General features: G+C 39.5%; 1 long non-coding RNA gene and 1 pseudogene across 3 annotated transcripts in view; one reads left to right on the forward strand and one right to left on the reverse strand.

Annotated features, from left to right (window-relative positions):
- The window catches only part of LOC116273540, a 277,498-nt gene that overhangs the window by 14,679 nt on the left and 250,680 nt on the right, over positions 1-12,139 (forward strand). The window lies entirely within an intron of this gene.
- LOC101023012 lies at positions 5,840-9,382 on the reverse strand (annotated as a pseudogene).

Consider the following 12,139-nt stretch of genomic DNA (forward strand, 5'->3'; position numbering starts at 1 on the left):
TCATTCATTTTATGTATTTGTCTTTAGTCTTTTTGTAAGGCCTTTTCTGATTTTGTTTCAGGGTAATTCTGACTTCAGAAATAATTTAGGATGTTTTACTTGCTCTTCTAACTTTTTGGTAATTTGTAGAGTTGATATTATTTCTTCCTTAATTGACTGGTAGAGTTCACCAGTGAAGCCTTCTACCACTGGAGTTTTCTTGGAGAGAAGGATGATAACTACAAACTCTATTTTAAAAATAGATAATAGGGAATATCAGGTTCTTTCTTTCTTTCTAAATATGTTTGTAGTTTGTATTGTTCAAGGTATTCGTTCATTTCACCTAATCAATCTATAGGCATAAAGTCATTCTTAATCTCTTGTTATCATTTTAATATATGTAGTAAAATCTGTAGGGATATTCATTTTTTATCCCTGATATTACTAGGTCATTTTTAATCTATCAGTTTTAATGATCTTTTTAAAGAAACAGCTTTTTAACATGAATTGTTTTCTCTACTATTTTGTTGTTTTCTATTTTATTGATTTCTGCTCTTATTTTTATTATTTCTTCCTAGTTGCATTGTGATTAATTTGTTTTTGTTTTCTAGTGCTTTAATGTAGAATATTAGTTTATTGATTTTAAACTATTCTTCTGCTATACAAACTTGAAATTCCATATGTTTTCCTCTATGCACTGATTTAGTTGGATTTCACAAATTTTGATGTTTGATGTTTGTTTTTATTTTCATTTCTATGTTTATTTTAATTTTCACTCAATTCAAAAGACTTTATAATTTCCTTTATAACTCTTGAAGTATGTTGTTTAACTTCTAAATGTTAGAAAATTTTTCAAAATGTCATTTTGATATTAATTTGTAGTTAAATTCTATTATGGAAGGAGAGTGTTTTATATTCTTTGTGATTTAATTCTTTTTACATTTATTGACATTTACTTTATCTTGCAGTATATGGTCTATCTTAGTTGATGTTACAGGTTCACTTGAATGTGTATTCCCTCTTGTAGGTATATTTTTAGAATTGCTATTCTATTTAGAATACCAATTAAGCCAAGTTGCTTGTTGTGTTGTTCAGGCCTTGTGTATCCTTACTGATTTCCTGTCTACTTATTCTAGCTATTACTTAGAGATGGATATCATTATGTCCAACTATAATTAAAGGTTTACCTGTATCTTTTAAAATATTATCTTTTTGATTTATGTATTTTGATATTCTGATGTTGGATACATATACTTCATGATTTTTTATTTCTTCTTGAAATAAAATTGAGCTATATCATTGTTCAATATCATCTTCACTCTTGGCAAGATTTTTCTGATATTTATGTAGACACTCAAGCTTTCTTTTAAACAGTATTTGCATGATATTTTTTCCCTCCTAGCCTCTTTGAGCCTAAAATAAATTTACAAAGCTTAAAATAAATTTATGGAGAAAACTATACAGACAAAATCCAATATTGATGACAGCTTGCTAGTAATTAAAGAGCAAATAAAATTACATTTAAAAAAATTATGACCATTTTCTTCAGAATATAATTTAGATTCTCAATTTTTTTTTTTTTTTTTTTTTGGTAGTGGAGTCTCGCTCTGTTGCACAGGCTGGAGTACAGTGGCATGATCTTGGCTCACTGCAACCTCCACCTCCTGGGTTCAAATGATTCTCCTGCCTCAGCCTCCCGAATAGCTGGGGTTACAGAAGCATGCCATCACACCTGGCTAATTTTTTGTATTTTTAATAGAGACAAGGTTTCACCATGTTGGCCAGGCTGGTCTCAAACTGCTGACCTCAGGTGATCCACCCACCTTGGTCTCCCAAAGTGCTGGGTTTACAGGTGTGAGCCACCACGCCTGGCCTCATTTTTGTTCTTACTTTAGCTATCTGCTTAAATTTTATTTATTCAGTCAGTAAGCATCTACAATCTCTTTGTAAGCAAAAAGTTCTCTTCTAAGATTTTGTTTCACTTTACTTGGCCTCTGCTACTGCTTTTAATGAGAGTTTATGCATTTCTTAAAATGTTCCCTTTCTTTGGCCTTTATTACTTTGTAGCCTCTTATTTGTCTTCTAGATGTTCTAATATCTAGTATAATTGTTTTACCATTTCCTTTTCTCTCACTAATTTGGATCTCTCCCAAATGACATTTCTCTCATTTACACCTCTTTTATATTCCACTACTTAAATATGTCACACACTTTTATGTCTTCTATGAACTTTGGTCAGATGTTCAAGCATGTCTGTTCTTCTGGGCTTTTAGCTCCATATCTACTTCTTATTGTTATTTTTTGTCAAACCAATAACAAAACGCCTTTTAAAATAGGTCATTATTTTTCTTTCACTGAATTCTACTTCCCATGCCAAAATGCCATTTTTATTATGATAATACAATCTTTTTGACCTTACAGATTTTATATTTTAGAGTATCTTCAAAATCTCCTTGATGAAAAATTCTAATTGGTAATGAAAACTGGACTCTTGCTGATTCTTTTATTTATAATTACTCTTAACATATACATTTTAAAAATTATTCTTATAAATTGCTAATTGAGTCAAACCAATTGACTTGGTTTGTTGCAATGCCTTACCTGGTTGTTCGGTCTGAACATCCTTCATAGTTCTTTATGATCTGCTGCCCGATTATGCTTCTGGGAAATTGTTTCAAAACATTTCCTTCCTCTTGTTCCTTTTTCCTTCTACTGTCTTCTTTCCTTCTATCAGCTATCTATAGTCTGCATTCCTACAGAAGAATTTGAGGCAATTGACAAGAGAAATGTGTATATCTTATAATAAAAAGATTTTAAAAGATGGAGAGAAAGAAAAGGTTGAAGAAATGGAGTGAAGCTGAGGTTGAGGCTAGTGTCAAAATGTATGCCAGATTTAAAAGAGAAAAATAAGCTAGCCGTATGCATCAGATTGAAACTGGACTGCTTCGTCACCCCATATTCAAAAATCGCCTCAAGATGGTTTAAAGACTTAAATGTAAAACCAGGAACTATAAAAACTCTGGAAGACAACCTGGGAAACACCATTCTGGTTATAGAAATGGGCAAATATTTCATGATGAAGAAAGCAATTGCAGTGAAAGCAAAACTGCTTGTCAGTCAGAAACAATTGCAATGAAAGCAAAAACTGACAAATGAGACCTAATTAACTACAGTGTTTCTGCATAACAAAAGAAACTATCAATAGAGTAAGCAGACAATCTACAGATTTGGAGAAAATTTTCGAAAACTATGCATCTGACAAAGGTCTACTATCCAGTATCTATAAGGAACTTAAACAAATTTACAAGGAAAAAACAAACAATCCCATTAAAAAGTGGGCAAAGGACATGAACAGACACTTTGCAAAAGAAGACATCCATGCAGCCAACAAGGATATGAAAAAAGCTTGTATCACTAATCCTTAGAGAAATGCAAATCAAAACCACAAATGAGAATATCTCACATAAGTCAGAATGGCTATTACTAAAACGACAAAAAATAACAGGGTGTGGAGAAAAGGGAACACTTACACACTGTTGGGGGGACTGCAAATTAGTTCAACCATTGTGGAAAGCCTCGTGGCAATTCCTCAACAAGCCAAAAACGGAACTACCATCTGACCCAGCAACCCCATTACTGGGTTTATATTTATATTCCCAAAGGAATATAAATCATTTTATCATAAAGACACTTGCACATATATATTCACCGCAGCACTATTCACAATTGTAAAAATATAGAATCAACTTAAATGCCCATCAATGACAAACTAGATAAAGAAAATGTGGTACATATACATCACAGAATACTATGCAGCCATAAAAAATAATTGGATTATATTCTTTGCAGGGACATAAATGGATATGGAGGGCATTATCGTTAGCAAACTAATGCAGCAATAGAAAACCAAATATTGTATGTTCTCACTTATAAGTGGGAGCTAAATAATCAGAACACACGGACACAAAGAGGGGAATGACAGACACTAGGGCCTACTTGAGGGTAGAGGGTGGGAGGAGGAAGAGGAACAACAACAACAAAATAGCTATTGGATACTAAGCTTAGTACCTGGGTGACAGAATAATCTGTATATTAAAACCCCGGGATATAAGTTTACTTATGGAACAAACCTGCATGTGTACCCCAGAATATAAAATAAAAGTTTAAGAATAAAAAAAGAAAGAGAATTATTTACATCACATAATTCAGTATCCACCCAGAACAAGAAAGCCATTGAGCAGGTGAAGCACAGATATTTCTGACTGTAACATCTAAGATTAATTTTTCTTTCAAGGAATTGTATAGTGAGAACCTAGCATGACAGAGTGAATCATAATTTCCATCAACATTTTAATAGATAATAAAATACCAAGTTTTACAGAAAAAGAGCAACTCTGTTTTGACCTGTAGGATCAATAATAAATTTTGTAGTGTTTGATTGTAATAGTCTTGACGTTATCACAATAGTCTTGGATTACCTTCCTTGCTGTTTAAGAAAAAAGCAGCTTTCCACTTAAAGACCCTATCACATTTTCTAATTGTATTTATCAAAATGTATCTTTCATTATTATTTGTTAAGCAACTATATTAAACAATTGTCTTAAGTTGACATTAGCCATAAGAGACACTGCTGTTTGTGCTTTTGTTCATTCAAATGATTTTATCTGTTTTTTATTTTCTTGTTGTTGTTGTTACCTTTCCCTCATTAGAATTTCAGAAGACACTGATTTTCAAGAATTAATATTGTCCTTGTACTGTTTTCGATGTCCACTTGATTGGGCTCTGATGAGACATTCAATATAACATGGTAGAAGATCTTAGCAAGGTTTCTATAATATAGTTAGTTACAAGGCTTAAGACACCATTGAATATGCTTGGCTTTTACTTTCATTCAAAATGTTTTACCTAGATAGGACTCATTCTTCCTCCCAGGATTGTTTTCATTTTTTACATCTTCCTTTAGCCATTCCTTACAATCTCCTGCTGTCCCTACAAATGCACACAAATACATCAAAGATGTGAATCTGTTCTACTACCTAATTGCTCATATTTTCTACTAACCAGAGGATCAGAACTTTTAACTCATATAATGTAAAGGATGATTGGTAGGCATAGGGACATATATTTTTATTTTTTCTGGTAAGGACTATGCTGAGAATTAAAAACAAAATTATTTAGTAGTTTCTATATTACTCATAAATATTTTGAATAATGTTGCTATTAGGAAGCCAATCTTGAGTTTATGAAGAGTCTGGCATTAAGTTAGTAATGTTTCACTTGTAATTTTTCAATGAAACTGTCAAGTTATATCGTTGACATAAAGAACTTATTTTGTCTACATTGTTAACTACTTGTGATCTCCTGGGAGCTGGGGTAAGCTAGAAAGAAATAGACTTGCTGTAGTATCTATTTCAGAGAATGAGAGGAAAAACACCTATCTAGTGATCAAATAGGACAAAGAGTTTCATGCATGACTTAGGAGAGGTAAATTGAAGGAAGGAAGGAAATTGTTCAGAAAAATTAGTACATGAACCAAGAATTTTGAAGGATTCATTGTATTTGTTTCAGGAAGCAAAGTTGATATCAACTCCCACTTCCCACTCCCTTTTTAGTTTAAGCACCTTAGAAACATAGAGTTGAGTAAATGTGCTTCTCATTCTATAGCATTATTACCCTGAGTCCCTGCTGGATTCTTTTTTAATTAAATTTTATTTTAAAATGTTTTCCCTCTTTATCCCCCTTTTATTTATTTATTTAAATCAACACATGAAAAATTATATATATATTTGTATGTATTTGCTTATATTCGTTTGAAAAATTATATATATTTAGGGTATAAAAAGTGATGTTTTGATATACGTATACATTGTGGAATGATTAACTCAAGCTATTACATACCCATGATCTCACATCCCTATTATTGTTTGTGATGAGAACAATTAATATCCACTCTTTCAGCAATTTTTGAGTATACTACGCTTCATTATTAATGAAGCCGCCATGCTGTGCCATACATCTTGAGAACTTATTCCTTCTGTGTGACTGAAACTTTGTATCCTTGACCAATATCTCATTCCCCATCCCTCTCCAATCTCTGGCAACCATTTTCATCTCCATTTCCAATTACATTTCTTTTTATCCACATACAACTACTCCAGAATATTTATTTTCTTTTGTTTTATTGTTTTCATACGTTTATTTAAACATGTGCTTTTCTAGAAAAAAATTGTGATTACATTTATACAGAAATATGAATTACACTATATATGCTTTCTTTCTCTCTCTCTCTCTCTCTCTTTCGACAACATTTATTGAGTAAGCCCCTGGCATATTTCATCAAACTGGATCCCAGGACTACCCTATGAGGTAGTAGTATTGTAAGCCCCATGGTACAGATAAGGAACACGGGGCTCAGAGAGGTGAAGTGACTTGCCCAAAGTCACACAGCAAATGCTTGACAACTCTTGGATTTGAAGCCAGATCTGTCTCATAGCTAGCCGTGACACTTGAGTGCCTCCTAAAAGCCTACATCACAGAGCTGTTGGAGAACGCTGTGGAGAACTGTCTGAAAAGGTTCAACAGATAAACTCCAAAGAGTTTATGGCAGGCCTCCTGAAGAGCAGCTGACTGGAGCCCACCCAGAGGCAGCCTGGAGGCAGAGTGGGCAGGACTGCCCTGTCTTCTCTTCCAGGGGGCCCAACTACCAGCCTAGACCAGCAGGATGCTGGGCTGCTGAGGCTTCGGCCATTTCTCTGTTGCCATGGCTCTGCCCAGGAACTGTGGGTGGCCCTGCCCCTGACCCCAGAATGTTGCAGGGCTTTCCAGCAGGAGAGGGGACACAGGAAGGCGGCCATGGGCCAAAGTTTATGAATGACATTCAGAAGGATTTCTGCCAGTGACTCGATGGCTCGCTTCCACTGGGAAGGATCTCCAGTCTGCCCCCAGGGAACCTGGACCCAAACATGAGCATCAGGCCTGCCCCGGAAATGGACACCCCAGGTCCGTCACTCTGAGGCCTGGATGTAGACGGGCACAGCGAGCATGGCACATGGGCCCTTGGTCCTGGCCTGCAGCTCCGCCAGAGCCAGGTTGGAGCCCAGCCCCTAAGCGTGTCCAGGTACCACCAGCTCAGGTTCCGCACCCACCACACCACCCACGACAATGGACAGCACTGCGTCTGGCTCTGCAAAGGGTAGCTTGCCTGGGACCGCCTCGGGTACCAGGCCAGCCCCTGCGTCCTTCAGCTCCTCCAGCCTCAGCGGGTCAGGCAAGGGGGTCACCACCTTGTGCCCACCACTGCCGCCACTGCGCGGGGCTGCCATCCTCTGGGGGGCGGGTGAGGCGCCGGGTTTGCAGGTCCTTGTCCTTTTGATGGCTGAGACGACAGCGGCGATCTTTGAGGTATTTGTGGCGGAAAAAGCCCTTGGCGCAGCCAGCCCAGCGGAACTTGTAGTTGCCCGTGTGGGCGCGCTGGTGCTCGGCGAGGTGGGCACAGCGGCTGAAGGACTTGCTGCACAGGGCACATTTGTGGAGCTTCATGCCGGAGTGGGAGAGGATGTGGGCCTTCAGCTTGTCCGGCCGGTTGAACTTCTTACCGCAGCCTGTGTGCGTCGATAAAGGGTATTTGCATTTCTTGAAACGCTGGTCGATCAACATGTGTCTCTTAAGTTTGTCCTTGCGGTTGAATGCAGACTCGCACACTGAGCATTTGTAGGGCTTCTCGCCTGAGTGGATGTGAGCGTAGTCTGAGGTAATGCTCCTGCCGGGAGGACTTCTTGCACACCTGGCACTTGAACCTGCCCCCGCTGCCGTGGGTGGGCAGATGACGCCGCAGGTAGCGTTCACAAGGAAACACCTTCTAGCAGTGTAGGCAGGGGAAGTTGTGGGTGGCGGTCTGCAGGTGATGCTCCAGGGCCTCTGTGGTGGGTATTTGATGATACATTTGACACACTTGTCAATGGCGCTGTCCCTCTTGGGGCTGTGCTGTAGCAGGAGGCTGTGGGAGTGCTGGTGCACGCCCAGGTGGTACAACGAGGGGAAGTCCTTGCCGCAGAGGTGGCAGGGGTAACTCAGCTCCTCCTGGTGGCTCTTGATGTGCTCCAGAAATGTGTTGAACTTTGGGAAACAGCTTTTGACCACATACTTGTACACCTGCTTGTTCCTATGCTGGGTCATGTGAGACTTGAGCTGGAAATAGGTGCTGAACTTGCTGGGGCAGAACTGGCACAAGTAGGAGCTGTAGATGAGGACTACATGCTTGGGTTCCGGCTTGGCCCCCTCGCCCTTGCCGGCTGTGGACAAGGCCTGGGGCTGTGGCGCGCTCGGCAGGGGCTGGCCCAACCCTGTATTTTCCTCATCCTCCTGCCTACTGAGGTTCAGGGCCAAGACCTGTACGGTCACAGAGTTTCCAGACATGGTGCCGCCACTGTGTCCTGGAGGCCATACCTTGGGGGTCTGCCTGTGTTTCCTAACATTAGACTTCTGGGCAAAGGCAGGGCCACATGCAATTCATTGGAAGGGCGTCTCATGGGTGTGGTTTCAGATGTGCTGCTACAGGTCGAAGTTTTTGATGAATGACTTGTCACAGTATGGGCACTTGAGTTTCTGAGACTTTGGCTTCCCTGCAGCTTCCGGGAGTCCCCTGGCACCTTTAGCCCATGGGGTCTTCAGTATTGGTGGAGAGTCAAAGGTGACCACAGTGCCCCCGGTGGCGCTGGTCATGGGGCGGCAGGGTTTGGTCCTTTGGGTTTGAATCCCTGTTTGCCAGGGCTGTAGGCTGCAGGGGTGGGGTATACTGGAGCCTCCACACACTGGTTTGGCACCTCCAGGGGTGGGTAGGTCTGCATCCCCAGCACCTGGATCTCCACCGTTCCACTCCCAGCCAGGGGTGCAGTAGCACTGTACACCTTCACTGCACCATTCCTACCAGCATTGGGATGTGCAGGGGGGCCCAGGCCCTGGGGTGGAGGTAGCGAGGGCTGAGGTGGTGGCGGTGGGGGCAGTGGTGGAGGAGGCAGAGGAGGGGGTGGAGGCTGGGTGAGGTAGCTGGGGACAGAATGTATGTTCAGGCTGCTCTGCACAGGTTGGGGGCCCTAGGGCATAGGCTGGTCCAGGGATGTGAAGGTTGAAATGACAAACATGTGTTTGTGTGTGTTTAACATGAAAAGTTTCTTTTTATAAGCTCTTTAATAAGACAGATGATCTTACCATTTCTTTCTTCTTTATCAAATGTTGAACGGCATTTAAGAAATTTCTAATATGAAATCCTCCTTTTATGCCCGGGATAAGCTCAACTGGATCATTTATTATCTTTATTATTCACTGCTGGCTTGGGTTAGATAATAATTTATCTGCATTGTCTTTTGGATTTTCTACCCGGTATTATCTGTTAATCATTCCTATCTAGTATTACAATAACGAACAATTTTTTCTCTTTTTTTTTTTTTTTTTGAGACGGAGTCTTGCTCTGTCGCCCAGGCTGGAGTGCAGTGGCCGGATCTCAGCTCACTGCAAGCTCCGCCTCCCGGGTTCACGCCATTCTCCTCCCTCAGCCTCCCGAGTAGCTGGGACTACAGGCGTCTGCCACATCGCCCGGCTAGTTTTTTTTTTGTTATTTTTTAGTAGAGACGGGGTTTCACCATGTTAGCCAGGATGGTCTCGATCTCCTGACCTCGTGATTCACCCGTCTCGGCCTCCCAAAGTGCTGGGATTACAGGCTTGAGCCACCGCGCCCGGCCACAATTTTTTCTCTTTAGAGCTTCACTTTCTGATCACCCTACAACCCAACTTATTCCATCTCCGGGTTTGAGTTAGTCTTTCATAAGTCCCATTTTAAGAGTCTAAGGATTTATTAAAACACACTCCATTATCATAGTTCTGATCCTACGCCTGGGAAACTAAAAATTAAGGCAATTCTCAGCTGTTGAACATTGTAGTCCAAGCAAGAGACCTGTGCTTAGAGTGACCAAAGACCAGAGCAGAAATTGAATGGCATTTGAGGAGTGAATAACAAATTGAATATATTTTTAGTTGCATCAGGGCAACAGGGATAAGTAGAGTGATAACTCTTTAGCTGAAATGTTTATTTGAGGACAAAGGCTTGATTCTGTCACCGAGAAAACAAAATAACTGAATGACTCATATTCTGATACCACATTGGCTGAGTTCATTAGAGGTGTTACTTTGTGCCTTTATTGCTTAACTGATAATAAAAATAGCTAACCTTATCGAGCACATTCAAATATTCAGGCAGTACTAAAATCCTTTTATAAACATTTAGTTATTTAATTCTTCAAACACATTTCATGGATGTTGAAATTGAGGCACAGAAGGTTAAGAAAATTCCTAAAGTCTTTCAATTAACATGTAGTAGAGCTGGAATTGAAATTGAAGCGTAGTGTCTCCAGAGCCCGTGGTGGTTTACAGTTTAATAATTGACAACCAGAGTGATTTATCCAGATTTATTAACATAGATTTATTGAGGTATAATTGACAACAATTATACATATTTATGGTATGCAATGTGATGTTTTGAAATACATATACATTAGGAAATGATTATTATAATCAAGCTTATTAACATTTCCATCATAATACCTTTATTTTGTGATGAGAATGTTTAAGGTCTTAGCAAATTTCAAGTATGCAATATGGTGTTATTAACTCTAGTTGCTATTCCATACATTGTATCTCCAGAACTTACTCATTCTAGATTACTGAAACTGTATACCCTTTGACTGACATCTCCCAATTTCCCCTACCCCCCAACCCCCTGGCAACCATCTGTTCTCTGCTTTTATGAGTTTTACTTTTTATATTCCACATATAAGTGAGATCACACAGTATTTGTCTTTCTGTGCCTGGCTTATTTCTCTTGACATAATGTCCTCCAGGTTCATAGTGATGTTGCAGATCATAGGATTTTCTTCATTTTAAAGGCTGAGTAATTCCCTCCTCTCTCTCTCTCTCTCTCTCTCTCTCCCTCTCTAATATATATATATATATATATTAGTGTGTGTGTGTATATATATAGAGAGAGTATATATATATACACACACACACACACAAAACACACATATATCCTGCATTTCTTTATTCATTCATCTATTGATGGACACTTAGGCTGATTCTGTATCTTGGTTCTTGTGAATAATGCTGCAGTGAATATGGGAGTGCAGATATCTTTTTAACATGCTAATTTCATTTCCTTGTATACTCAGAACTTGGATTGCTGGATTATGTGGTAGTTCTATTTTTAATTTTTTAAGAATCTTCATAGTGTTTTGCATAATGACTATACCAAGTTGTATTCCTACCAATAGTATGCAAGGATTCCCTTTTCTCCACATACTTGCCAAAGCTTGTTATCTTTTGTCTTTTTGATAATAGTCATTCTAACAGGTGTGAAGTGTTATCTCACTGTGGTTCTGATTTGCTTTCCCCGATGACTAGTGATGTCGAGCACTTTTTCATGACAATCACACACTGTGTAACAACATTTTGGTCAATGACACACTGATGCAAGGTGGTCCCATATGACTATAATGAACCTGAAAAATTCTTATTTCCTAGTGATGTCATAATGCAGTGCATTACTCATATTTGTAGTGATGCTGGTATAAACAAACTACTGTGCTGCCAGTCATATAAAATTATGTCACAGATGCTGGGTGTGGTGGCTCATGCTTTTAATCCTAGCACTTTGGTAGGTTAAGATGGGAGTATTGCTTGATCCCAGGAATTTGAGACCAGCCTGGGCAATATAGTGAGTCCCCCATCTCTACAAAAATTACAAAATTGGCCAGGCATGGTGGGAATGCCACAGACAGACACTCAATGCCAGTCAGTGTAGAAAGCTGGGAGAGGGTGTGTACCCCAAAAAGTCACAGGGGTGGAGCTACCCAAGGCCATGGGAGCACACCTGTTGCATCAGTGTGACATGGAGTCAAAGGAGATCATTTTGGACTTTGTGACCTGGATTTGAGACATGGAGTCAAAGGAGGTCATTTTGGAACTTAAAAATATGACTTCCTTATTGGATTTGACTTAGCCCTTTTCGACCTTATAGGCCTTTCTTTGGCCTGTCGCCCTTTCATTTTGGCCAATTTCTTCCATTTGGAATGGGTGTGTTTACTCAATGCCTTTACCTGCCTTGTATCTA

Source organism: Papio anubis, unplaced genomic scaffold, assembly GCF_008728515.1.
Source record: "Papio anubis isolate 15944 unplaced genomic scaffold, Panubis1.0 scaffold84, whole genome shotgun sequence".
In the NCBI taxonomy this organism is placed as follows: domain Eukaryota; kingdom Metazoa; phylum Chordata; class Mammalia; order Primates; family Cercopithecidae; genus Papio; species Papio anubis.